The 26,842-nt window shown below is 34.9% G+C and overlaps 1 long non-coding RNA gene across 1 annotated transcript in view; it reads left to right on the top strand.

Moving 5' to 3' along the window:
* The window catches only part of LOC111549828, an 84,343-nt gene that overhangs the window by 22,158 nt on the left and 35,343 nt on the right, over window positions 1-26,842 (top strand). The window contains exon 3 of the long non-coding RNA XR_002733837.1: window positions 6,662-6,817. This is a non-coding gene — a long non-coding RNA (uncharacterized LOC111549828). The remainder of the gene's footprint in view (window positions 1-6,661; window positions 6,818-26,842) is intronic.

Genomic DNA, 26,842 nt, shown 5'->3' with positions numbered 1-26,842 from the left:
TTCCAGGATAACATGTAGGACAAAGACAGATCTTCTTTTGAGATTCCAAAGAATTAAGAAAATAGCAACTTGCACTGTGATAAGCCACTTTTCACCCAGGATGTTTGAGAAAAAAGGTCTTGCTTGTGCATTTCCTTTCTTTGGTTAACCCTTCTTCCTTCCCGATTTCATAAAATAGCAGTTAAAACAACGAAATGTAAGCATATATTTCCTTCATAAGCTCTAAATCTTTAAAGGCAGTAACCTAAATATTCATATCCCTATTGTCTAGACCAGGAGTTGGCAAATTAAAGCCCCACAGGCCTACTTTGTCCTACTGCCAGTTTTTGTAAATAACACTTTATTGGAACACAGCCATGCCCATTTATTAATTATTGTCTATGATTTTTTTTTTTTGAACTACAATGGCAGAAGTGAGTAGTTGTGACAGAAATAATATGGGTTGCAGAGCTTAAATATATTTCTTCTTTAGCCCTTCACAGAAAAAGTTTGCCAACACAGATTTGGTGCTTGAAAAATGTTTGTTGAATAAATGAATTAATGGAGACTGTCACCTATACTGAGGTCTGACTCTAAATAAAAATGCTGTTTGTTAAGATTGCAGTCTTGCTTAAATTATGAGCCAAGAGATAATGAATGACTTATCTAGTGAGAATACACAATGAAATGCTTTACTTGATTTAGTCAGTTTATTGAAACAACCGACCGTGGTACCCTTTTTTTGGTAGTTTATTTTGGAAATTGAAATATCTGAGTCTTAATTATCTTATCAAATTATTGATTCTTTTTTGTATTATATGGACTAAGTGGTCCATCATATGGAAATGTGCTACATAGGCCATTAATTGAATGAAGAAATAGTAACAATTTATTGACATAAAAATAAAACAATCAAGTGACATAGTTTTTTTTGACAAATTTTAATTTTTAGAGCATTTTTAAGTTCACAGCAAAATTGAAGGGCAGGCAGCACAGAGTTCCTTGATCCCCCCCACACACAGAGCCTCCCCAACTATCGACAACCCCCATCAAAGTGGTTCACCTGTTATAATTAATGAACCTAAGATGGATACATCATTATCACCCAAAGTCCATAGTTTACATTAGGGTTTATTCTTACTGTACATTCTATGGATTTTGACAAAAGTACAATAACATGTCTCCACCCTTGGAGTAGTATACAGAATAGTTTCACTGCCCTCCAAATCCTCTGTACACTGCCAATTCATCCTTCTTTCCCTTCTGACCTCTGAAGACCACTGAACTTTTTACCATCCCCATAGTTTTGCCTTTCCCAGAGTGTCATATATTTGGAATCACACAGTGTGCAGACTTTTCAGACTGGTTTCTTTCACTGTGCAATATGCTTTGAAGTTTTCCCCCACATGTCTTTGTGCTTGACAGCTCATTTCTTTTTGTCACTGAACAATATTTCATTGTCCAGATGTATTACAGTTTGTCCATTCACCTACTGAAAGACATCTTGGTTGCCTTCAAGTTTTGGCAATTACGAGCAAGTTGTTATAAATATCCACATGCAGGATTTTGTGTGGACATAAATTTCAACTTATTTTTATAAATAGCAAGGAGTGTGGTCATTGGATAGTAGAGAGTACATTTAATTTCATAAGAAACTGCCAAACTGTCTTCCAAAATGGCTATACTGCTTTACATTTCATCCAGCAATGAATGAGCGTTCCTGTTGCTCCACATTATCACCAGCATTTAGTGTTGTCGGTGTTTTGCATTTTCACCATTCTACTAGATGTGATTACGTTTTTAAGCATAAGAATTTGCAATGCTTTCAAAATTTTAAAAACAGATTTAAATATTTGGGTATGTGGTAGCATATACAACATTTCTCAAAACAAATTGATCATTGAAACATTTTACTGGGGGAGAGCCTAGGAAATAAATATTCCTGGGGACCTGCTGACAGCATTTTTTATCTCTGGTACCTAGCCTAGCATAATGCCTGACACACAGCAGCTGTCTGTGGAATAAATGAATGCTTGAGTTTGGAGCTCATAGAGAGATCTGGCTTGGCTGGAGCCTGAATGAATTCAGATAAAATGGGATAATCTTGGGCCTACTTACAGAAAAAGAAGCCAGCATTCATATGCAAGAAAGCCCCCAGGCTTAAGAAGCTATTATATGAATGTTCTATTTTAATGGGATAGGTTAATTAAATGGTTAATTGTAGCATTAAAATAGAAATAGATATATGAGACCAATTAATTGCTTTTTTTATGAGCTTTTAAAATTTTATATATTTGGCCAATACCTCACAATAATTCAGTATTCTTTGGCAGCCAGTAGTTGCTGATGGCAGTTTTCTTTGTCAGAATTGTTATCAAACTGTGCTATTAAAAGAGATTGATTTGGTAAGATCTGAGTAGATCTGCAACAAAAAAGCAAGCAGTCCAAGCTGTTGTCTAACATACAGGAATTTGGATAGATTTTTCTGTATCCTTTTGGCTTAAGCTGTGGTTTATCATATTTTGAACGTGGTCGGAGCAAGCTTCTCCAAATGTGTCTCATACAATTATACATTTAAGCCAACATTTTATTTTGGAAAGAATGTTTATATAACTTTGTGTTTGGCTTCATATATTTATTTAATATACAATTTCTGTTGACATTTTCTCAGTTCTTATTCTAAATAGCAAATTTATGTTATTCCATTTTACAAATGAAGAATCTAAATTCTGGAGCAGATTTCAATGCAGTTTTAACAATAATAGTATGAAATAGAATAACATTTAAGAACTTGAATATTGGCCTTTTTTAAGGTCAAATTTGTTTGATGATTCAATTTATTTAAAAAATTTGTGTGTAGCTTTTTATAATTTATGATAAACATTACAATAATTTGCTCTTTAGTGTTTAAACATTCTGAAATGATTTAGGCTTTTTTTCTTGCTCAGGTTGTTAAGAAGGTTGTAAAAGCACTTATTTCTACTTTAAAAAGTTTACAAATATACCAAATATGGTAAAGAGTAAGCACATTTTGGAAATTTGGTAATTGCTATTGAAATGTAAATTTCTATGAATTCAATTTTAATTATCATTATTCTTATTATATTAATAAAGATATTCAGATGTTTTCAAAATATATTTTATAATCAGGAAAGAAATTATATTCATGTGAATGGAGGTGGAAAAATTCTTAGAATCTGAAAACATAAAACATTCACTGGATACAAGTTAAAGTTAAAAAGAGTCTTAAAATTAAATTTAGTAACAGTTATTTGTTAATCACTTTTTTTTTTAGAACACTTGATCTGTTTTTTCAAGGGAAATGCTATAAATAATTGTTTTGGATTGAACTTGTTCCACTAGCCTATAAATAACAAATCACCCTGAAAAATGTGCCTGGGGATAAAGCAAAAGAGGTAGAGAGAGGACTATTGGAAAAGATCTCTGTGTGTCATGGTACAATATGAAAAACACGTCATAGAAAATGGGGATCACTAAAGGTTGCCAAGAGAACTGGACTAGTTTGGCTTGTGTTTTAAAAATACATCTGTGTGGAGAATGTCTCGTGTATGCAGGACTGAAGTTGTTAGGAATCTATCGCAGTTTAGGAAATTTCACAAGAGCTTGAACCGGATTATAATTCAAAGTATAAACCATGATGAGGGAGTTTCCCAATGGTTAGCAAGAAAGAAAGCAATAGGTGAGGAAGAGTAGTTTCTATGGAGGAAGGTAGTAGAAAAGTGTAAGAAGAGTGAATAATTAAAGGAACTGGACTGTAAGTAGCTAAATGGGGAAAATGGATATGGAAAGGAAAAACTGAGGTTAATACTCTGAAGTGAGGAAGAATAAAGGAAGTTGTGGGGAATAAACACTGAATTGAGAAGTTCTCCCATCAGGTTGGAGCAAACAACTATGGGAGTCATGATTACACATTGTGATGTATAGTTGCTAGCTCTATGATTGTGAGCTAGGCATTTGAGTCAAAGGAGTGTCTGTACAAATGCTATATCATTAAGAAGAATTTAAAGGGATTCAGATATATAAGTAAATGAATTTTATTAAGATACATAAGTATAATTATGGAAAAAAACATTTAGCTCTACAGAGAGAAGTTCTTTTAGTTCTTGCTATATGAACTTGTTTAATAATTTAATTGTATGATTCTCATACCCTGTATCTAAGAACTTAGTCAGTTTAGAAACATGACTTATGAGAATCAGAAGAAATATGGCTCCATGTCCAGTTTAGGACTCACTGCTAAGCCATGGCGTTGTTAATAAGCTACTATATGGCGGAGTTTGGATTTTCTCACATGTAAGTGAACCCATTAATACATTTTTTTGATGGCAAGTTAAACTGAAGATAACCCCTTATTTTCTCATCTTCTTATTAAAAATAATGAAACAAAGGCAGATTTCAGTTACTTTTTACAGATAATCTCAGTTTGAGTTCTTGTTCAGTTACCTTTTATTTACCTGGGCTCATGGGTTGCAGGGATTTGGGAAAATAATAAAAGACGACAAACACAAAAACTTATATACTGAGTCCCTTATCTGACCCAGCCGTGACTTCCTTTGAAGCTATGTATGCAAAGTACTTTCTGGCACCTGAGCTTAACTGAACAGCAAAAGAGACACAGTCCTTGATAATATACTCAGGGATGAATTGATTTTGTACTCATAGGCAACTGTTCACACACTAGCTTAGCTGAAGTTAGTTTACATTCTCAAATGTCAGGCTAACTGGGACCCTAAGCCTTCTGGATCTACAGCAGGTCTAACTATGGTTCTCACACCCAATAACAATCTAAAACCAAACAGTGATGATTATAAGAGCAACATGGAACATTTTTCTCTTGTGGAGGTATATTAAACCTTTTTGTATTATTACACATCTTTCTTCTGGGTTTTTCTTTTTATTATTATTATTATTATACTTTAAATTCTAGGGTACGTGTGCACAACGTGCATGTTTGTTACATATGTATACATGTGCCATGCTGGTGTGCTGCACCCATCAACTCATCATTTACATCAAGTATAACTCCCAATGCAATCCCTCCCCCGCCCCTCCCCATAATAGGCCCCGGTGTGTGATGTTTCCCTTCCCATGTCCAGGTGATCTCATTGTTCAGTTCCCACCTATGAGTGAGAACATGCGGCGTCTGGTTTTCGGTTCTTGCAAAAATTTGCTGAGAATGATGGTTTCCAGCTGCACCCATGTCCTCTAAATTAGTTTTTTATTACTGTGGTATTTCTGCCTCATTTTGGCAGTCATATTAATGATCGTTATGACACTATTTTACTAACATTCACTCAGAAAATTAGTCATTTACTACTATTTAAGAAATTATGACAATAAATTTAACATATGTTAAAAGCATTCCTATTAAAAACAATGTTTTACACAAGTTAAACACAAATTTTAGGATAAAATTAAAATAATAAAATTCAGCACAGCAAAAGAGTATAATTTTATTTTTTATATGAGTATTGTATATTTTAAATGAAGACACTAATTATAAAAATATATGTCATGCATAGTAAAATGAAATGTATTAGAATTAAAGACAAACTTTAAAAATCTTTTTTCTATATAATTTTTTCTATACAATTTAAATAACTTTTTAAATGTTTACAATTAACGTTATTGAAAAAGAATTTCATAATCCAAATTTGTTGTTGAGTATACATGTCTGTAAACTCAGAAAAAACAGAAGAGCACTCAGCAAGATGTTGACAGGGCCATTTTTGTGCTATTTGAATTTTCTGTTTTTTACAGCATGCATTTTATCATCTGATATGGTTTGGCTCTAGGTCCCCACCCATATCTCAACTTGTAGCTTCCATAATTCCCACATGTCGTGGGAGGGACCCAGTGGAAGATAATTGAATCAGGGGGCAAGTCTTTCTCATGCTTTTCTTGTGATAATGAATAAGTCTCACGAGATCTGATGGTTTTAAAAATGGGAATTTCCCTGCACAAGCTCTCTCTCTTTATGCCTGCTGCCATCCATGTGAAGATGTGACTTGCTCCTCCTTTCATTCTGCCATGATTGTGAGACCTCCCCAGCCATGTGGAATTGTAAGTCCATTAAACCTCTCTTTTGTAAGTTGCCAAGTCTCAGGTATGTCTTTATCAGCAGTGTGAAAACAGACTAGTATATCATCAGAAGAAACAATTCAAACTGTTTAATAAAATTCAAAAGTCATCAAGAGCAAATATAACAGAGATTGGATTCTTGTGTGAGTCAAGATTCTTCAGAGAAATAGAACTAATATGGAGAGAGAGAGAGAGAGAGAGAGAGAGATGTACACATACATATGGAGAGAGAGAGAGATGTATATTTATTTTTAAAAATTTTAGGGAATTGCTCATTCCATTGTGGAGGCTGGCAAATCCAAACTCTGCAGGGAAGGCTGGCAAGCTAGAGATCTGGGGAAGAGTTGCCATTAAAGAGAAACTTTTAAGGGAAGATACTTCTGCTTTCCTCTGACAAATTACATAGGGAAGAAATAAATGCAGATACAGGATCTGAAAACAAATTAATTAATAAAAGTGCATGTGTGTGTCCCTGTGCGTGTTGGGGTTGGGGATAGTTGGTTTGTGGTTGTGTAGCCCTGAAACTCTCCATCTTCCAGATAAGATAAATTCTCCCCTTACCTCTATGTTTCCTTTGCAGAACTTCACATGCCCTAAGAGTCAAGAGGTTATCTCTGACTTCCCATGCTTCATGTAAGACCAATCCTCCACCATCCTCCAGGGCCCCTGTGCAGAATCCAAGAGATGGGGAATGGCAAAGTTGTGTGCTGTGGATTAGAAGCACTATTAATAAGAGGTAACCAGGATCTCAAGGGCTCTTCATATTTCTGCTAAGACTTAAGAAACTTTCTCCCTCAGATCATAGCCTCTCGGACTAATCTAATCACATAATTTATCTCTATGTATTATAATCACTCAGGTGCCCAAGACTCTATGATTATCTCTCATGACCTGGACATTTATGCCTCAGTAATTTTCTTAATCCAATATTATTTTACCACATTCCCTGATTCAAAAAGCTTTCTATGTGTCCTCTGGGTCTTATGATCTGGCATCTGCAGAATCTCCTGTATCTTCAAACTCTTCTCTGAACATTTATTTCATTTGTTCTAAGCCTAGCTGAGCACTCCTTTTTGGTCACTATGTTTTCCCTACAGTCCTCTTAAGTAACTTAAGTAATGTGCTCACACCTTAACACTAGCTCTGAAGGAAGGGCTGTTAGCTCTTCTACATCACACATATTGGCTTCTTCTGTTCTCATCGCCAGTTTCAGACTAGTTTTTTATCCCTTTGGCCAAAACTCCTCAAACTTTGAGTAACATGACCTCTGTTTATTGTACTTACTAGTGTTCCTTTTCGCATTGGCCAACAGTTTCTCAAGCTGTTCTACCTTATTTCTTCATCAAAAAATTATAGATTTTGACTCAACATCATTCTCTATGGCATTGCTTCAGTCACAAGCATTAAGAGATGAACTTCCGTAGACATTTCTTCTAAATGTTTTTTCACCTCCTTTCCTTCAAAGATTTGTTTTTCATGCTTCCACAAAGACTCAATTCTATATTATACTTTGACATTGTCATTTTGAATAACTGAGGACTCTCAATCATCTAAATTTGACATTTAGTACACAACCTTTGGTTCTAAACTTTGTGGCTATTCTTTGACCTGAGTAGAACATAACAATTTATTGATCCATTTTTACTTGCCCTTATCAACCTCAATTTAGACTCTATGCTAATATAATTTCTTTTTTGCATCTATGTTGCCAGCGACATCTATTAATATATTGTTCTCCAATAATTAGTTCTCAGTATTCATCTTAATTGACCTTTGTAAAACTTGTGTCAATTTATTATTCCATCATTCTTAATATTGATCATCCACCTGCCACCTTGGATTAACAATCTCTCTTGATTTTCCTCTTACCTTGCTGAATGTTCCTTCTTGTATTATTTGCAGGCACATCTCCATCAACTAAACCTCTAGGCTTTGAAGTGGACCAAGGCTCAATCATAACCCCTCTCTCTTTTTTCTCTATATCCTCAGTCTGTAATGAACTTATCTTGTCTCATGGCTTTAATATTAATATATATTCTGTTCACTCTCACTTGTGTATCTCTATACTAATGCTCTGCTTTAAACACTCATTTCTTAAGCCTATAGAACATTTCCATTAGGAAGATTAATAGGTATTTTCACCATCACTAGTTCAAACCTGAATTCCTCATATATATATAGATGACATTATCTTACAAAATCATATAGAATATATTTAATATATGTATATATTTTTCCCAATCTTTTTCTCTTACAATCATTCACATTTAGGAAAAGATGCTTTCAGGTAAAGAAAATAGTAAGTGCAAAGGCCATGATACTGGAGTGTTTGTAACATATTTGAGGAAAAGTAAAGAAAGCTGGATGCCTGGAGCTAAGTTAGAAAACTGGAGCATAGTAGAAGATATAGTTAGAGAGGTAATGAGAGACAGACTGCCATGGGTCTGGGTTGTCATTTCTATGACTCTAGCTTTTGATATAAGTTGAGATGTGCAGTTATTGGAGGGCTATATAAGCACAAGGATGACAAGTTCTAATTTATGTTTTATATCAATTACTGAGTGTTGTGTTAAGTATAGATAGTAAGAGTTAAAAATAGAAGCTAAGCAACCAATTAACAAAGCAACCAATTGTGATTTTCACAATAGCTCAGGAGACAGATGATGGTGTTTGTCCAGGGTGTCATGATGGAAAATGCAAAAGTGATCTAACTGAATATTTTAAGCTAGTGATGATAAAATTTGGTAGTTTTCCAAACAACGCTTTTATAATTTTTTTCACTGACATCTCCTATGTAAAATGCTACTAAACTGAATAAGTAGGCATGACTTTTAGAGAAATAACTTTTCATTAAAATATTTTTGAAATGTTTAGAAAGAGACCTGAATTGATTATATGCATATCTCTTAATTCAGAGGCAGCATATAAGCCAAAAAGAATCATCCCTCATGTAAACATAATGCTAAGCCTAGAGAAAAACCTCACTATGTATAGACATCCTCGGCTTATGGTGGTTTGACCTGTGATTTTTCAACATTATGATGATATGAAAGTAACATGCATTCAGTAAGCTTTTCTACTTATGATGGGGTTGTGTCCAGAGAAACCCATTATAAGTTGAAAGTCTCTTTCGACATAAAATATTTTTGATATACAATGGGGTTTTCTGGACATAACCCCATGCTAAGTTGAAGATTATCTGTATCTTAAATATATAAATAAACATAGAAGCAAAGTCCAAATGGAGTGCACATGAAGAGGTATGAGGCCATAGAAAAACACAGAGGTTGATCATAAGGGGACTTACATTATGTTAAGGAACATGAACTATGTTGAAGTGTAAAAGGTCAGTGAAATGTTTTAATCAAAGGAATTTATTAAATAAATAATTATTTTCTAAAGGCCACTCAGAGTCAAATAAAGATTGAAATGGAGAAGGGCCCTAGAACAAGGAAACATGCCAGGAAGTCATTCTTTTCTTTTATTATTATTATACTTTAAGTTCAGAGGTGCACGTGCAGAATGTGCAGTTTTGTTACATAGGTTTACACGTGCCATGGTGGTTTGTAGCACCTATCAACCCATCACCTACATTAGGTATTTCTCCTAATGTTATTCCTCCCCTAGCCCCCACTCCCAACAGGCCCCTGTGTGTGATGTTCCCCTTCCTGTGTCCAAGTGATCTCATTGTTCAACTCCCACTTATGAGTGAGAACATGCCGTGTTTGGTTTTCTGTTCTAGTTTGCTGAAAAGGATGGTTTCCAGCATCATCCATGTCCCTACAAAGGACATGAACTCATCCTTTTTTATGGCTGCATATTATTCCGTTGTGTATATGTGACACATTTTCTTAATCCAGTCTACCATTGATGAACATTTAGGTTGGTTTCAACTCTTTGTTATTGTGAATAGTGTGGCAGTAAGCATACGTGTGCATGTGTCTTTATAGTAGAATGATTTATAAACCTTTGGGAATATACCCAGTAATGGGATTGCTGGGTCAAATGGTATTTCTGGTTCTAGATCCTTGAGGATTTCCCACACTGTCTGCCACAGTGGTTGAACTAATGTACGCTCCCACCAACAGTGTAGAAACGTTCCTATTTCACCACATCCTCTACAACATGGTACTGGTACCAAAACAGATATGTAGACCAATGGAACAGAACAGAGGCCTTAGAAATAACACCATACATCTACAACCATCTGATCTTTGACAAACCTGACAAAAACAAGCAATGGGGAAACGATTCCCTATTTAATAAATGGTGTTGGGAAAACTGGCTAGTCATATACAGAAAAATGAAATTGTACCCCTTCCTTACATCTTATACAAAAATTAACTGAAAATGGATTAAAAGCTTAAATGTAAGACCGAAAACCATAAAAACTCCAGAAGAAAACCTAGGCACTACCATTCAGAACATAGGCATGGGCAAAGACTTCATGTCTAAAACACCAAAAGCAAGGGCAAGAAAAGTCAAAATTGACAAATGGGATCTAATTAAACTAGAGCTTCTGCACAGCAAAAGAAACTATGATCAGAGTGAACAGGCAACCAACAGAATGGGAGGAAATTTTTGCAATCTCTCTATCTGACAATGGGCTAATATTCAGAATCTACAAAGAACTTTAACAAACTTACAAGAAAAAAATAAACAACCCCATCAAAAAGTGGGCAAGGATATGAACAGACACTTCTCAAAAGAAAGACACTTCTCAAAAGAAGACGTTTATGCAGCCAACAAACATGAAAGAAAGCTGATCATCACTGGCCATTAGAGAAATGCAAATCAAAACCACAATGAGATACCATCTCACATCAGTTAGAATGGCGATCATTAAAAAAGTCAGGAGGGCCTTCTTTAATGATTTAGTGATAAGTTGATGATTGCTTGAATTAGGATAATGTGGTGATAAAGACAAGTGAATGTATTTAAGAGAAGTTGCGAATGGTAGCACGGCAGGACCTAGGGATTAGTTACGCATCAGAAAGTAGGGGAAAGGAAGAATTAACACATAATCTGAAACTTTGACTTGGACTTTTGGGTGATGAGCAACCAATTGCTAAAATAAAAAATATAGGAAAATAAATGAGACTTTGAGGTTGAAGAGAAAACAGGATTGATAATGGCCACAGTTTTATATATGAGATATCTCTAATTTATATAAGTAAAGATTTCTCCTAGGCATATAGTTATATAGCTGTAGAAAAATGAAAATGGAATAGTATATTTACAGTTATAGAAGTGGATGAGTTCACCACAAAAAAAGAATCTATAGAGATAAAATAACAGAGGCAGTTCAGAAATGGCCAAGGAAATTTTTAAGATATGAATAAGCAAGAAGATACTGTAATAAATAAATGAGTAGATAAAGGAAAGAATAAGAAACATAGAAATTGAGAATTTTTGCCAGGCACTTTTTTTCTTTTATTATTTGTTCCTATAAATTCATTGTTTAAATGAAATAGTATGGTGTTATACTACATAAATATGCAAAAGCTTGAAATATTCGGTTGAAACAAAGCAGTTAATCTTAATCGAACGTCTTGGGTACATTTAACCTATTTTGAAAACCAATAGTTTAAACAAATTGGACTCATAAGAAAAAGCTAAATGAAGCTTCTAACTAATAAATATTAATTTTTAGGGAATAACTTGGTAAACATACCCAATTCCTTGAAGTTGCATTTGTTTCGAGAGTGCTAAATTATACTTTCCTGTTTTCACTATGGAGATGACAAAAAGGACCAGATATAAATTGGAGAACAGTAAATTTAGGCCCATTACTAGGAAATCCAAAAACTACCAGATAGAAAAGTAGACACTGGTGAATCTTACAAACACAACTAAATCAATCAGAATAAATAAAACCAATATCAAATAAAATATAAAGCACAAACATTCCACATGATTTACAAAATGTATTTATTTATGTATTTGAGAATAGGTGTTGCTCTGTTGCCGGGTTGGAGTGCAGTGGTGCTATCATAGCTCACTATCCAGTCAATCTCTTGGGCTCAAAGAACCCTCCCATCTACCTCAGCCTCCCAGCTAGCTAGCACTTCAGGCACATGCCACCACACCCAGCTAATTGTTTATTTAAACCTTTTTTTTTGTAGAGAAAAGGTTTCACTATGTTGCCCAGGCTGGTCTCAATCTCCTGGCTTCAAGTGATCCTCTTGCCTTGGCCTCCCAAAGTGCTTGTAAACTTTAAACTGTTTAATTCTACCACTTGAGTATTTGGATCCAGAGTGTTTAGAACATTAATTTGTAAGTCTGGTAAGACATTTGTAAAACTGATTTTTTTTTTTTTTTGCACAGAAGTAAAACACAACTTACCAAAGCATTCTCTAAGCAAACAATAATTTAGAAATCTGAAATAATATCTACCTGACAGTAGAAAGTCAATATGTGTGATTGGGCCATCCAGTGGAATCAAGAGAATTGTCAGTAAAGCATCCCCTGAAGCAATGTGGATTGCACAGTTCACAATATAATGGACTGAACACAGCAAGAGTCCACTTTTGTTCAGGAAAACAGGCTGCTAAGGTGCTCAACACAAGCAAGAGGGCTATTTTATCGGTGACATTATCTTACAAAAATCATCAGTGTGCTCTTACGTGAGCTGAAAGCCCTTGTAAGCCTTCCTGGGGAATGTAAAGTTTAGCCAACTGAGAGATTGACATTCACCCAGCAGAATGAAGTAGATGGTGGATAGATGAGTCAGATCAGTGCCTTCAGAAAATCCCAGCTAACTATTTGGTTATAATTAGTATTTTGGAACTGCTGTCCATGTTTGACTCTGACAAGGAGAGATTTCAATGTTTTATTTTTTCTTGAAAAACAAAAAGGAGATTGTCTTTTTGTCATAGTACTAAAATATGTGTGCAAGAATCCTGTCACTCAGAAAATCTCTGGATCTGACTGTCAAAGGAACTTTGGGCATTTTCAGGATGTTAATGAACAGGCATCCATATCTGTATCTTGCACCTGCAGTCAGATGCCACAGTTAATGTGCACTGAGTATCATAGTACACTTCCACAGAATATACAAGATATTCCAATGGCATAACCCCTGGTTCCCTCAGAGCCAATGAGTATCATGAACCTGTGATTTCTTATGTGATTCCAACTCAACTGACTGAGAAGTGAATAATTCGGTCTACCTAGTTTTGCATGACATTTGTTTTAGCATTGTATAGACGTTATCTTAAAATAAAAATTGAGGTAGATAGCTGAGAAATGTCACCCAATTATTTTAATTTCTTAATTTTCTATTATTTATGCTTCTATAAAAATACGTGCATATATAGATACACACATACATATATAATTTTGAGTTAATTTTATTATTCTAATGCCAGAATTCAAAATAAATAAGGAAAAAGAATTTTACTTATGTCATTGAGCTAAGAATCTATTGCATATGAAAATAATTTGAGGGAGGATTTTGGCAATATGGCAGAATAGGAAGAACCAGGAATCTGTCTCCCATCTGAGACAACAACTGCACTGGCAGAGTGGGTCTGATGATACTATTTTGAGACTTTAGAGTCTATTAAAGGCATGGAACTTCCACAAAAGGCTTGGATAGTAAATTGTGGCTAGTTTTAGTCAATTTCAGCTCCTACTACAGTAGCAAGTACCTATTCTCAACTCAGCCTCATGGCAGCTGTGCACATGTTTCTAGAGCAACTTCCATACAGTTGGCACATGGCAGGATGGACAAAAAGGAGCCTCCCATCCAAATATCTAGAATATTTTCTGTGATTACTAATTGCTACTTCTGAGTACAGACTTACAGAGAAAAGGATAGGTGGATATTGTTGCTTTACCTCCCCATGCTGTTGCAAGCCCTTCTCCTTTTGGCTGAAGTTACTTCCGGAAAATGCTAAAGGCTGGAGCCCTTCTCCCTGTCCCTTTATTTTTTTTCTCTTTCCCTTCGTGTTGCCAGACGTTAAAGACTAGGATGTTAAAAGGTAACTGCATATATGAGGAAGGATAGAAAGTAACTACACATGCCCAGGAAAAGGTACAAGCTCAGAAAAGACCTGAGAGGAACTTAAGTTTACATCCCAAACTGATTCTTGACAATGAGATAGCAGAGACAGTAATAAATAAAAAAACAAACAAACAAACAAGCAAAAAACCAGCAAACCCTGGGAAACAGAGAGTTTGATTTTCAGAGTCACCACAGTATTAGATTCGAATGTTCAATTTTCTTTCTTTTTTTTTCAAAAAAAAAAAATTATTTTACTTTAAGTTCCGGATACATGTTCAGAATGACCAGGTTTGTTACATAGGTATACAAGTGTCGTGGTGGTTTGCTGCACCTATCAATCAGTCATCTGGGTTTTAAGCCCCGCGTGCATTAGGTATTTGTCCTTATGTTCTCCCTCCCCTTTCCTCCTACCCCCTAATAGGCCCCGATGTGTGTTGTTCCCCTTCCTGTGTCCATATGTTCTGACTGTTCAACACCCACTTACGAGTAAGAACATGCGGTGTTTGGTTTTCTGTTCCTGTGTTAGCTTACTGAGAATACTGGCTTCCAGTTTCATCCACATCCCTGCAAAAGATATGATCTTATTCTTTTTTGGCTGCATAGTATTCCATGGTGTATATGTGCCACATTTCTTTATCCAGTCCATCACTGATAGACATTTGGATTGGTTCCAATTCTTTGCTATTGTGAATAGTGCTGCAATAAACACGCATGTGCATGTGCTTTTATAGTAGAATGATTTATAATCCTTTGGGTATATACCCAGTAGTGGGACTGTTGGGTCAAATGGTATTTCTGATTCTAGATCCTTGAGAAATTGCCACACTGTCTTCCACAGTTGAATTAATTTACAATTCATTCCCACCAACAGTGTAAAAGCATTCCTAATTCTCCACAGGCTTGCCAGCATCTATTGTTGGACCCTACCTAACACTATAAATATAATAATTAACATACAATGAATAAAATTTCTTAAACTATAAAACTCTTAGAAGAAAACATAATGTGAAACTTAAAAAATGTTAAATTTAGCAATAATTTTTTGGATATTAAACCAAAGGCACAAGCACCAAAAGAAAAAAGTAAACAAGACTTCATAAAAAATTTTTAAACATTGTGAATCAAAACACAGTATCAACAGATATAAAGGGCAACCCACAGAATGGGAGAAAATATTTGCAAATTACGAATCAGATAAGAGAATATATCTAGAATATACAGAGAATTTCTAAAATTCAGCAATAATAAAAATCACCAATTCAAAAATGGGCAAAGGACATTTCTTTAAAGGAAATATAAAAATGGCCAATAAACACACATACCCACCCTGTTTGTTTTGTTTCTCTGGAGAACATCAATTAAAAGGTACATTCCTGAGTATTTTATATATGCCTATGTTTCTAAGCATTTTATGCAGTGCAACCAGTGTTCATACCACTATAGAATTAAGGTAACAATAAATGTCAATGGCTCTAAAGTTGGTATTAAATAAGTGGATGAGAAACAGAAATTGAAATAATGGTAACATATAAGTTTATAAGGAATACAGATGAAGACCAAGTTGCCTAAGTGTTCAGAGGAAGCGGTAAAAAGAGCAAGGAGAATGGGGAAGAAAGTGATTATTTCAACTCATTTTAGGCCCTGAGGACCAGTTTAGAGCTATGTTTCAAATTATATAGATATTTATTCAGAGCACAGTTCTATATGAGTCAAGGACAGTGTTCTGAGGCTTTAAATAAAGGTACATGTTGTTCCCTATACCTTAGACTGAATATAGAAGCAATTTTTCACAGGATACATAATATGATTCTCACAAAGCTCATTAGAGAATATCTAGAAAGGGAAAACGTTAGGGAAATCCAATCATAATCACATTTTTAAAAATAATGTGTTCTTTATATAAACTTTATGTATTGATAAATGACTACTTATATACAGATTGGAGTTTGAATAAGTGACTACATAATATAAACTGTGTTCTCCTTTTAATGATAAGGATAAAAATATCACCATTAAAAAATAAATTTATCTTCAACAATAAGTGCGAAAAGGAGCATTAAAAGTTGCACAAATTAGCAGGTCTGGATTATCAGTTTGTATTTAATATTGACTCTTAAGAACAGCAATTCACAGGTTATTCTAATATCAGGATGATTAAATTACTTTGTACTTGTTATTTTCACTTGAAAAGTGTAACTAAATAAGACATCCACTGGTTATAGTGTTTCCATTATGCAACTGATTTTCAATTTGATGAGTGATTGTGTGATTATTTAATCTACTGTTTTTATTATTGTCTAAAAGCGTATTCATAATCTACAGAGATATTCATGTTATCAGTGTGGACCATAGCTGATAATGTATATCTATCAAACTTTTAAAAACATATGTAAAAATCTCTATTTTTGGTCTGATATTTTTGAGAAAAGTTAAACCTCCTCCACAAAGAGAAAGAGTAAAAACAAACAAACCAAACAAAATATCCAAATACCCAGGCAATGTAAGAGATGAATATACAAGTAAATGTAATGAATAGGAGAAGAATTTTGTCTTGGCTGATGTTTTACTAAAGTATAATTCATACATAGATTCAAAAATAATACAAATACCTAATCCGGAAGCTATGAAGACATGTAATAGTAAATAAGTGTTTGCGTTATTGCCAAATACACTTTAGTCTCCAACTTTTCTGATAGTTTTGTGCTTTGTAAGGTTGTCTATTCTAAATACATATATTAATAATACATATAATATATATATAACATATTAATAATCTCTTAATGCAACCACAAAAATAGAATTTGCCTATAGCATATAAAAAAATTAAAAAAACTGGCCTAAATGAAAACTGAATAAAGAATCTAAAAGTAAAACTGTTATAAATCTTCATTTTTTCCAATATTTTTTCTAAGAAAAATATTACCTAGTACAGGACCCTGTACATACAGTCACTTGAAAAATGTCTGCTGAATTGAGTTAAATTGGATTGAATTGAAGAAAATCACTTCTATTTTTGCTAACTTTCACTTGAATTCTGTTGAAAGAACTGCTGCTGGGACTAACAGACCCTCTTTCTAACCACATATTTGCTATTTACCAATTTTTGTCTTCTTTTAAGTTTTAACAATAAGAAAATAGATCAAGACAGATTGTCAGCTGAATTTACTCACTGAATGAATTTACTCCATTCATTTCCTCATTCTTTTATCATTACATTTTCAGTAAAGCATAATGATTCTTTGAAGAACTTTTGTTTTCGAAAATGTCTCAGGTATTAATATGTTGGTTTTTTTCTGAGATGAAGTCTCGCTCTGTCACCCAGGCTGGAGTGCAGTGGCGCCATCTCGGCTCACTGCAAACTCTGCCTCCCGGCTTCAAGCGATTCTTCTGCTTCAGACTCCCAAATAGCTGGGACTACACTGGCGCACCACTACACCCGTCTAATTTTTGTATTTTTAGTAGAGATGGGATTTCACCATCTTGGCCAGACTGGTCTTGAACTCCTGACCTTATGATCCACCCACCTCAGCCTCCAAAAGTGCTGGGATTACAGGCCTGAGCCACCGCGCCCAGCCAATATCATGTATTTTTGAAAGGTTTTATCCTAAATCTTTTTTTATGATTTTGATTTGTTTCTATAATTATTGTGACAGCAGGGTAAACTATTCCTATTAAGGCTGAATAATCTGGCCTTAATAGGAATTACATATTGATAATTCCTGGTTGTATTAAGCACAAGGTGAGGATACCAGTCTGATTATAGGCAGGAGCTTTCTAATCTTGAATGCTGTTTTTAAGAATTCTGACACTACCTTGCCACATCCTATGTCTAAAACATGAGTCTTTGACTTATCATGGGAGGGTTTGATGCTCTGAGCAACTATGTACGTAACTGAGAAGACATGGATGTTACTAGGGTGCTTCTATGTTATATTTCCATGGTATTATCAACATACCAGGTGAGCTATCAGAAAAGCTATTACTCCTCTTACCATAAATTTAAATAATGCTTCTCCACTGTGTGTTGATTACCCCAATTACACTTGTTTAAAAAACATACTTTTAAAGATTTTAGTTTAGCTTGTTACTAATTTCTTAAGTATATTTATCTATATTCATGGGTGAGATTTTCATAATCTTTCTAGTTTTGTCATGTTTTGTATCAAGATTAAGATAGCCTAAAACAAAACAAAACAACATCTTGTAGAGTTTTTTTCTGTTTCTATTCTTTTCAGTAGTTTTGAAAAATCTTTTTTGTAAGAAACAGTTTTGTAAAATTTCTTTCTGATGGTTTTCGTAGATTTTACTAGGGATTTATCTAAGTTGGAAGTTTCCTACTTTTTATAGTTTTTCAATGTGAATTTCATTACTTAATAGCTATAGATGTAGCACTTTTTAAAAGCAATTTCTCCAGTTTATCTAAATTTTTAAACTTATTTACATAAAGCTCATCACGATCTAATTTTTTTGGTCTTTAATGTGTGTCTGATTTGTAGTGATGGTCCCCTTGCATTCACTGCTTTTGCCTTATGCTTCCCTGTCTCTCATTCTAAAATTTCAGTTGCAAGTATGCTAGAATTTCTCACTCTTTCTTTTAGGTTTTTATTCTCTTATGGTTTTGTGTGTGTGTGTGTATTTTTTTTCTCTTCATGCTATATTGAAGATATTTTCTTTTGACCTATGCTCCAATTCAGGAATTCTCACTTCAGATCTGTATAATCTGTTTGGAAATCTAACCATCAAGTATATGACTCTGTAATTTCTACTTATTTTATGTTGAAATCTTCAAACATGTATTCTATTTTCTTGGAGATATTAAGCATGTTGAGTTAAAAGTCAGTTGCTAATAACTCCAATTTCTAATACTGTTGTTGCTCCAGTTGTCTTTTGTGTCTTATATCTTGAGATTTTCAATTTCATAGTCATTCTTTATTGCATGTTTGGTCCTTTTTTCATTGTGGACTGGAAATTATATTTGAAGAAAAAAATGAAAGAATAATGTGGCAAGGATAATGTTACATTTTTCAAATAGGATTTACAATCCAGCCCTCCAGATGGGGTAGGAGTCTTTGGGAAATCCAATTCAATTTTAACCATTGAAATGATTTGAAGATGGGTTCTTTGGCTAGGAAAGCTGAGCTATTGCTTGTTCACTCTTACATTATGTCAATCCCTTTGGATTCCTGTTTCAAATTATGGAGAGTTGATCAGTTCCCTCCCCACCTTGGCAGATCTTAGACTTCAAGTTACTCTCCCACCCTTGCAAGAATAGCAACAATTCTGCCTACCTTCTCGCTGTCAGCTTCTGAATTGGCAGAGGCCCCTCAGGAGAAAAATTAAACTGCCTCAAAAGTGAGCCTCACATTGTTAGTATTATTCTCAGTTCTTGGTCTCACAGTTCTTCACTCTAAGTTAGTTCTCTGATGTCTTGAAGCACATAAACTCTCTCTCTCCCTGTATGTTTTCCTGATTTTATAGTAGTTGTTAATTAGAAGATTGGTTTGAATTGCCTTTTCTGCAATTACTGAAACTCACAGTCCCATATATACTTATATATGTAGTAAACATTCACCCTTAGGACATGGATTTATATAACATTTGGTATTTTGAGGGTTTATATTAATTTTCAGGGTTTATGTTAATTACATAAACAAGTAAAAAACCTAATTAAATGGAAAAATAGGTAATAATAATAACTACATTTAGTATTTCTTGTGCACTTCCTTGTGTCAAGCACTGTTATAACTTCTTTACAAAGAAATGAATTCTTTCATATTCTTACCTATCAGTTATACTGTTAATACCTTCATTATACTGATGAAAACCGTAGCCCAGAGAAGTAGAACTAGCATTTAAATTCATCACTTTGGTTCCTAAGGTGTCACACATGATGGTACACTCACACTTTCTGAAATCTATTGACATAAATACAGATCATAGACACATATAATGCACACATACACACATGTACATATACATAGCACACACATTATTGTGGTTAAACTGTGCTACAGAGGAAGACTAGCTAGCATTGTACAAATTTTCCTGGATAAGATCAAAATAAATTCCTCTAAATTATTCATTGGCAGGAAGGGTTAGCTAAATTAATGGTCACCAAATTGTGATAATCCAACAAATTCCCGTAAGTGTGACCTTCTTAAGGTTTATCCACATGGAGTACTGCTCTCATCATCCTTTCTTGACCCCTGGGCTATACTAACCTCCCTCAAAAATATCTGGGCATGGTGGTGTGCATCTATAGTCCTAGCTACTTTAGAGGCTGAAGTGAAAGGATAACTTGAGCCCAGGAGTTTGAGCTTACACTGAACCATGATTTTATCACTGTACTTCATCCTGGGCCACAGAGTAAGACTCTAACTTAAAAAAAAAATTGCAATAGCAGACTATTTATGAAAAAATGTTATTTTTCTTTGTTTCCCGTCGGAGGCAAGCTGGCATTTTTAAAAGAATCATGCTAAATATATAAAGGGGACAAGGAGGAATGAATAATGTGCAAGAGGCATTAAAAATCACAAGGGCTTAGAAAAAACAAGTTTCTGTTCCTGTAACATTTAAGTAACTCACCAGGCCAAAAGTCCTTGTTCTATTCCCCAGGAATGTTACACTCCAGCCTCAAATGGCTGGAGCCACTTTGCAGGCAATTTACCTGGCTTCAGGCCCTTCTCCCTCCCTGGTTTTCTCCATAGGGGAGAGCCATCTTATCTGCAGGGAGCTGGTCAATTGCCCAACTTGTTCTCTCCATAATAACTGTAAAAAGAAAACATTCCAAACCTGCTGCTGACCTAGGATGCTCCTACTCAGTTCTAGTTTCACTGTGATTGGCAGGCCTACAGCCTTCATAAAGGGAGTCACATACATACAGTAATAAGAGGATTATTCTTTACTCTTTTATGAGTGAGAGGTTGGGGGTGAGCTATATGAGGCAGTCGACTCTGAATCTGTATCACAGCCTCACAGCTACAGGAGAGTGACATTTTCCAATTCACTAGCAATAACTAGGTCCCAGAGAACTGCTATAACCAAATTAATTTTATGAGAAGCTAATTTATAAGCCTTACTGGCAATTGCATAATTCTAGCAGAGAAAAATAACTATGGGATCAAAATGACCATGCTGCCATGCTATTCTCATCAGCAACATGTTCAAACATCATCACAAAAATGCAAGTTTTTTTTAATCATGCCCTTGCATTTTCAGTATACACAGTTTGAAGCTTGTGACTTTCGTGCCCTGACAAAATCAATGTACTCTTAATATTCTAAGACTTTCATTACATAGAACTAACAATTATAATGTATGACCAGATTTAAACTGTTTCTATTTTCTTTCTAGGAAATTAGAAACATTATGAGGTCTCCAACTGTTTTTTAGAAAAAAAATTTTTTTTTTTTTTTTTTTTTCAATTAGCAGTATCATAGGAAGTCCACTGATTTCACTCTTACAAATCCATTCCAAGCTTCTGGCTGGTATGAAAGAAAGGAAAATTTGTCAATTATGCAACTAATTATCTGAGTGTATGACAGCCAAACCAAATAATCCCTGTCCCCAGTGAATATTCTCAACTGAATTGTCTAGATAACTACCATGCAGATTTAATAAAATTTTTGAGAATATAAACATTTCTGTATTTCTTTCATTAATTCATGAATGAATATGCCCACAATTTATTCATCTCAGGCTTCTAGAATAATGACCACAATAAAAAAAAAATGAGAGCTAGCATTTATTGACTGCTTAATATGAACCAGGCAGCGTGATAAGTGCTTTCTACGCATTCTCATTTAATTTTACAACAAGCCTGTGAAGGTACTGGCACGTGTACCTGGCACAAAATGAAGCTTGTAGTTCCCAAATATCTCTTTAACTTTATCTGTGTAAACAGCTTAGCACATATATTACTCAAATAAAGTTTCTAATGTGTAATATGTGACTTCTTTTTGATTTAGTGTTTTCCTTTCTCTCAAAAGCAAATGGATTATCTTTTAGTCATCTTTTGGGCATTTTTCTAATTCTCATATCCCTTTCTTTCCTCTGATTGCTGTCTTGAGTACAATGCCTGTCCCTATGTTGAATGATGCTAAAAATTCATGAATTTACCTGTGATATTCAAATTTGTTACATAAAATTTCATTCCTTCCGGTTTCATGGAATTGTGATTTCTGTCACCGCCTAAAAAAGGAAACAACAAATTATGTACAGGAATATCTAGTTTGGACAGATTCTGCACACCTAGATAAAGGTATACAGTGTATGGTATGCAAATGGCTAGATGCTACAGTAGTATTAAATGTTGGCTGAAAATAAATCACTGAGGAATACAGTTTTCCTACAAGTTCAAAGACACGTAGACACGGAATCCCAATATGTTAAAATTAATGAGTAGCACAGGATCCTTAAATGACCAAGCAAGCTGTCAATAGAACACTTTTAAAAATGAAATAGTGGAAGTCACATGCCTACTTCAGCCTCTTGGACAGTGGTTATCTTTAAGTTGTTTCTTTAGTGTAATGGAAAGTTATGAAATATTAAAAAATAAGCAGAGCTCGAAATAAGACAACCCTGGATTCAAGTCCTGACTAATGATTATTGACTTTGTGACCTTGAAAAAAGTGGTTCATCTCCCTATAAGTACAAAATTAACATAATAATGTCTATCCTCTCCTTGCCATTCTTCATTAAGTTCAGAGAAACCAGTTTGCTTCATGGAAAAAAAAAATTTTGTTCTTCCTTAGGTGCTGCAACGCTAGCAATAATCCGTTAGACACATTCTTTCTCTGCCCTGGGCAGTAATGTGAATACCAAAGACTATGAATGTTGCCATACCATATCCCAATATTTACATCATAGTCTCTTGTTAAGCTGTGACTACAGAGTATATTAAAATTGTTTGAGCTGTGAAGGGATGGAGAGGTTTATAGCATTTATCGTTTTCAAGAAATACATTCTAGCACATTGAGAAATCAAATTTGTTGTGGAAAGAAAGAGTGAGTGGAAACTTTGAGAAGAGGAAGAATATGCAAGTATTAACAGAAGAAATATGGTTCAAATATGGGGCTACACAGTGTCTTAATCAATAATATTAATATTAAAGTCAATGAGTGCTTCTTAAACAAATAGCACTTGGAAAGGGATTGTTTTTATTATCTCCGTGTTTGGTAAGTTATTATCATTTTTAGAGAAAGACTCAAGTAATTGCTCTCTGTATGAATTCATATAATTTTTTGTTGCCTCTGCATCCATTTTGAATAAAGTTTAGCTTTTTCCTACCATAAGCAGGGCTCAATCACCCTTCACACAGGTACCAGTTTTACACCACACCCAAGTGGCTCAAGCCAGTGGACAGAAATGAGAACTTAGAGGCATCTCTCCTGCTTAGCCAGCTTGACTCCCTGCTTTCCTGCTGCTTCCTGTAAGGCAAACATTTGTATTTGCTTACAAATTTAAAGTGACTCCCGCCTTATTCCCTTCCATATTTCTACCTATTATGTGCTTTTCTGTCTCTCTCTTCATGACTCTTCATTTCTGTCTGTATGGCTTGAAGATGTAGACAAAGGACTGCCCTCTTGACGCCTGCTTCCCTCCTTGCCCAGGGTCTGTAAGTAAAAACTTTGAAATTATTTCCTATGGTGGTGTGTATTGAATTTGCACCTTCCATCTGAAGAACCAGAGACTATCCGAGGCAGGATTTTCTCTGGGATGCCAGGGAGAACACAAGGTTGTACTCTCAGCCCCACAAAGATGTACAGGCATAAACTGGACACTGGTGAGACAGGAGCCACGAGGCTGTTGGCCAGTATAAGCAGATTTCCTGTGTGAGGAACCTCCTGATTGCAGGTTGGAAAACTCGGTATTAGGCCATTCTGCAGGTGAAAGACGTATGCTGTGAACGGCATATTCTAAACACCCATCCAGCTCCCCTTCACATTTTCCATTAGGGAAGGGCTGCTAGCTGTTCTAGTACTTGAATCCTAATTTAGCTGGAGGCTCCCAAAACACTCTTGTACTTTTTTAAACAAAGATTTTTAAGGATATATTTCAAGGAAAGTATGTGCAAAACAAAGTGAAGAAAGTCAACAAATTCAATGAGCAACAGAACCAACTATGCTCCATAAACATCTAAGAAGATAGATGTGCCATATGCCCAGTCTATATTAAAATAGGAGGCCAGTGTTAACATGTCATAGAGAGTAAGAATGTTTTCGAGATCAAAGTAGCATGGGAGTAAATCATTAAGTTAAAGTATAAGTAAGTGAGGAGGAAAACATGCACAATTTCTCCTAAAAATGAAAACAAAGGCGGCAACCGAAATTCTGGGTAAAACAACAGCATTGAAAGAAGTACAATTTTTATTTTATTTTATTTTAGTTTTAGCTTAGTTTAGTTTAGTTTACTTTTTTGAGATGGAGTCACCTAGGCTGGAGTGCAGTGGTGTAATCTCAGCTCACTGCAACCTCTGCCTCCCAGGTTCAAGCGATTCTTCTGCCTCAGCCTCCTGAGTAGCTGGGATTACAGGCACTCGCCACCACGCCTGGCTGATTTTTGTATTTTTAGTAGAGACAGGGTTTCACCATGTTGGGCAGGCTGGTCTCGAACTCCTGACCTCTTGATCTGCCCGCCTCGGCCTTCCAAAGTGCTGGGATTATAGGTGTGAGTCACCATTCCCAGTCCTGAAGTACAAAAATTATATAGTCTGAATATGAAGCAAAGTAATATTGCATGATTTAAAAACATTAGCTAATGGAGACAGTATTCATCACACACTGTGTATTCAATATATATCTAATTAATAGAATAATTAATTTATAACACAATAAAAATGTACTCGACCTACACTTAAAGATCATCTTCTTTGAGTAGCACAGGGATTGAAAAACTAGAACCACAGGAAACCATGTATAACCAAATATATAATTGGTTCTGCAATAACAATATTTACACAGTAAAAACAATACTAATAATTTTCAACATAAACATTTGAAAAAAATTTACTTATAGCATGGAAGATAAACTTTATCTTCAGTTATTGATGAGAATGTAAATGTGATTTGTCTTGAAAATATTATACTTTAGGCAAAGACTCAATTATTTTCCCCAGCTACTGTTTGTGTGTATATAAATGCATATGTAACTGCTGTTTAGAATTGGAAGCAGGGAATGTGAAAAACTGTAGGAAAAGAATAGGCATGGGAATATTCAGGTTACAAAATTCTTATTGATTAATGCTCCATATTCATGAACATAAGAAATAGACCAAAGAGCAGACTATTAACATTTTAACGGTAACTTACAGAAGAACTAAAATGTCAATAATTTTTAGGCTGGGCACAGTGGCTCACACCTGTATTCCCAGCACTTTGAGAGGCTAAGGTGGGAGCAGGCCTTTGAGGCCAGGAGTTAGAGACCAGCCTGGCCAACATGGTGAAACTCTGTCTGTACTAAAAATACAAAACTAAACCAGGCATGGTGGCCGCACCTGTAATTCCAGCTACTTGGGAGGCTGAGGTGGAAGAGTTGCTTGAACCTGGGATGCAGAGGTTGCAGTGAGCTGAGATTATGCCCCTGCACTCCAGCCTGGGTGACAGAGTGAGACTCAAAAACAAACAAACAACACAAAAAAGTTTTTTTTAAAAAAATTCACTCTACAGTTGATGATTATTTTACCAAAGAGATGTATTGATTTAAAAACATATTTAAATAAATGTAATATAGGTTCATTGTGTAAATTTTAAAACCTATAGAAGAATTTACAGAAAAAAATTAAAAATCATTTTGTAAATCCATTAGTCAAATATTACTATTGGTAATGTTTGGGTGTATTTTCTAATAGTTAAACATAAAAATATATTTTGGTTTTACAAGCTTATGATTGCACTACGTATAGTTTTTTTATATCAAAATTACATCAAGTTATCTTTCTCCTTTTCTCATGTTCTGTTCTGCATTTTAATGGCAAATTAATCACATATCTGTATTAATGATTGCTGTCTTTACTTAAAATTATACAAAATATTCTCTTATATGTACCACAACTTATTGAATTATCGACAAAATATTATGATAGTTCGGTTTTCTATCCATGTGGAAGGTTTTCTTTTCTTTAATATGTATAATTAAAAAACAAGAACATGGCTGGGTGTGGTGGCTGATGCCTGTAATCCCAGCATTTTGGGAGGCTGAGGTGGGTGGATCACAAGGTCAGGAGATCGAGAGCATCCTGGCTAACACGATGAAACCCTGTCTCTACTAAAAATACAAAATATTAGCCGGGCGTGGTGGCAGATGCCTGTAGTCCCAGCTACTCCGGAGACTGAGGCAGGAGAATGGTGTGAACCCGGGAGGCGGAGCGGGCAGTGAGCCGAGATCGCACCTCTGCACTCCATTCTGGGTGATAGAGCGAGACTCAGTCGAAAAAGAAGACACATACACACACACACACGCATACTTTTGAGATATCAACTAGCAATGAAGACTTTCATACTGACGTTAGCTGAAATAATTTAATTTACATAGTTTTTGAGTGGCTACACTGTTCTTTCAATGTATTGGATGATTAGGTGAGTAAAATTTAAATATTGTGGTGACACAGCAAAGTTATGCATCACATTGACAGACATAGGAGGGGGACATATTTTTACACCAAACCATCAATGACCTTTTTGAACACTATGACACTTACAAACACCACACATTAGATTCTACTGTTACAACTTATCATCAATATTGTTTTTTTTC

The sequence above is a fragment of the Piliocolobus tephrosceles genome, chromosome 3 (assembly GCF_002776525.5).
Source record: "Piliocolobus tephrosceles isolate RC106 chromosome 3, ASM277652v3, whole genome shotgun sequence".
Lineage (NCBI taxonomy): Eukaryota > Metazoa > Chordata > Mammalia > Primates > Cercopithecidae > Piliocolobus > Piliocolobus tephrosceles.
The sequence above is the reverse complement of the archived record's forward strand: the minus strand, read 5'-3'. Positions and strand labels throughout refer to the sequence as shown.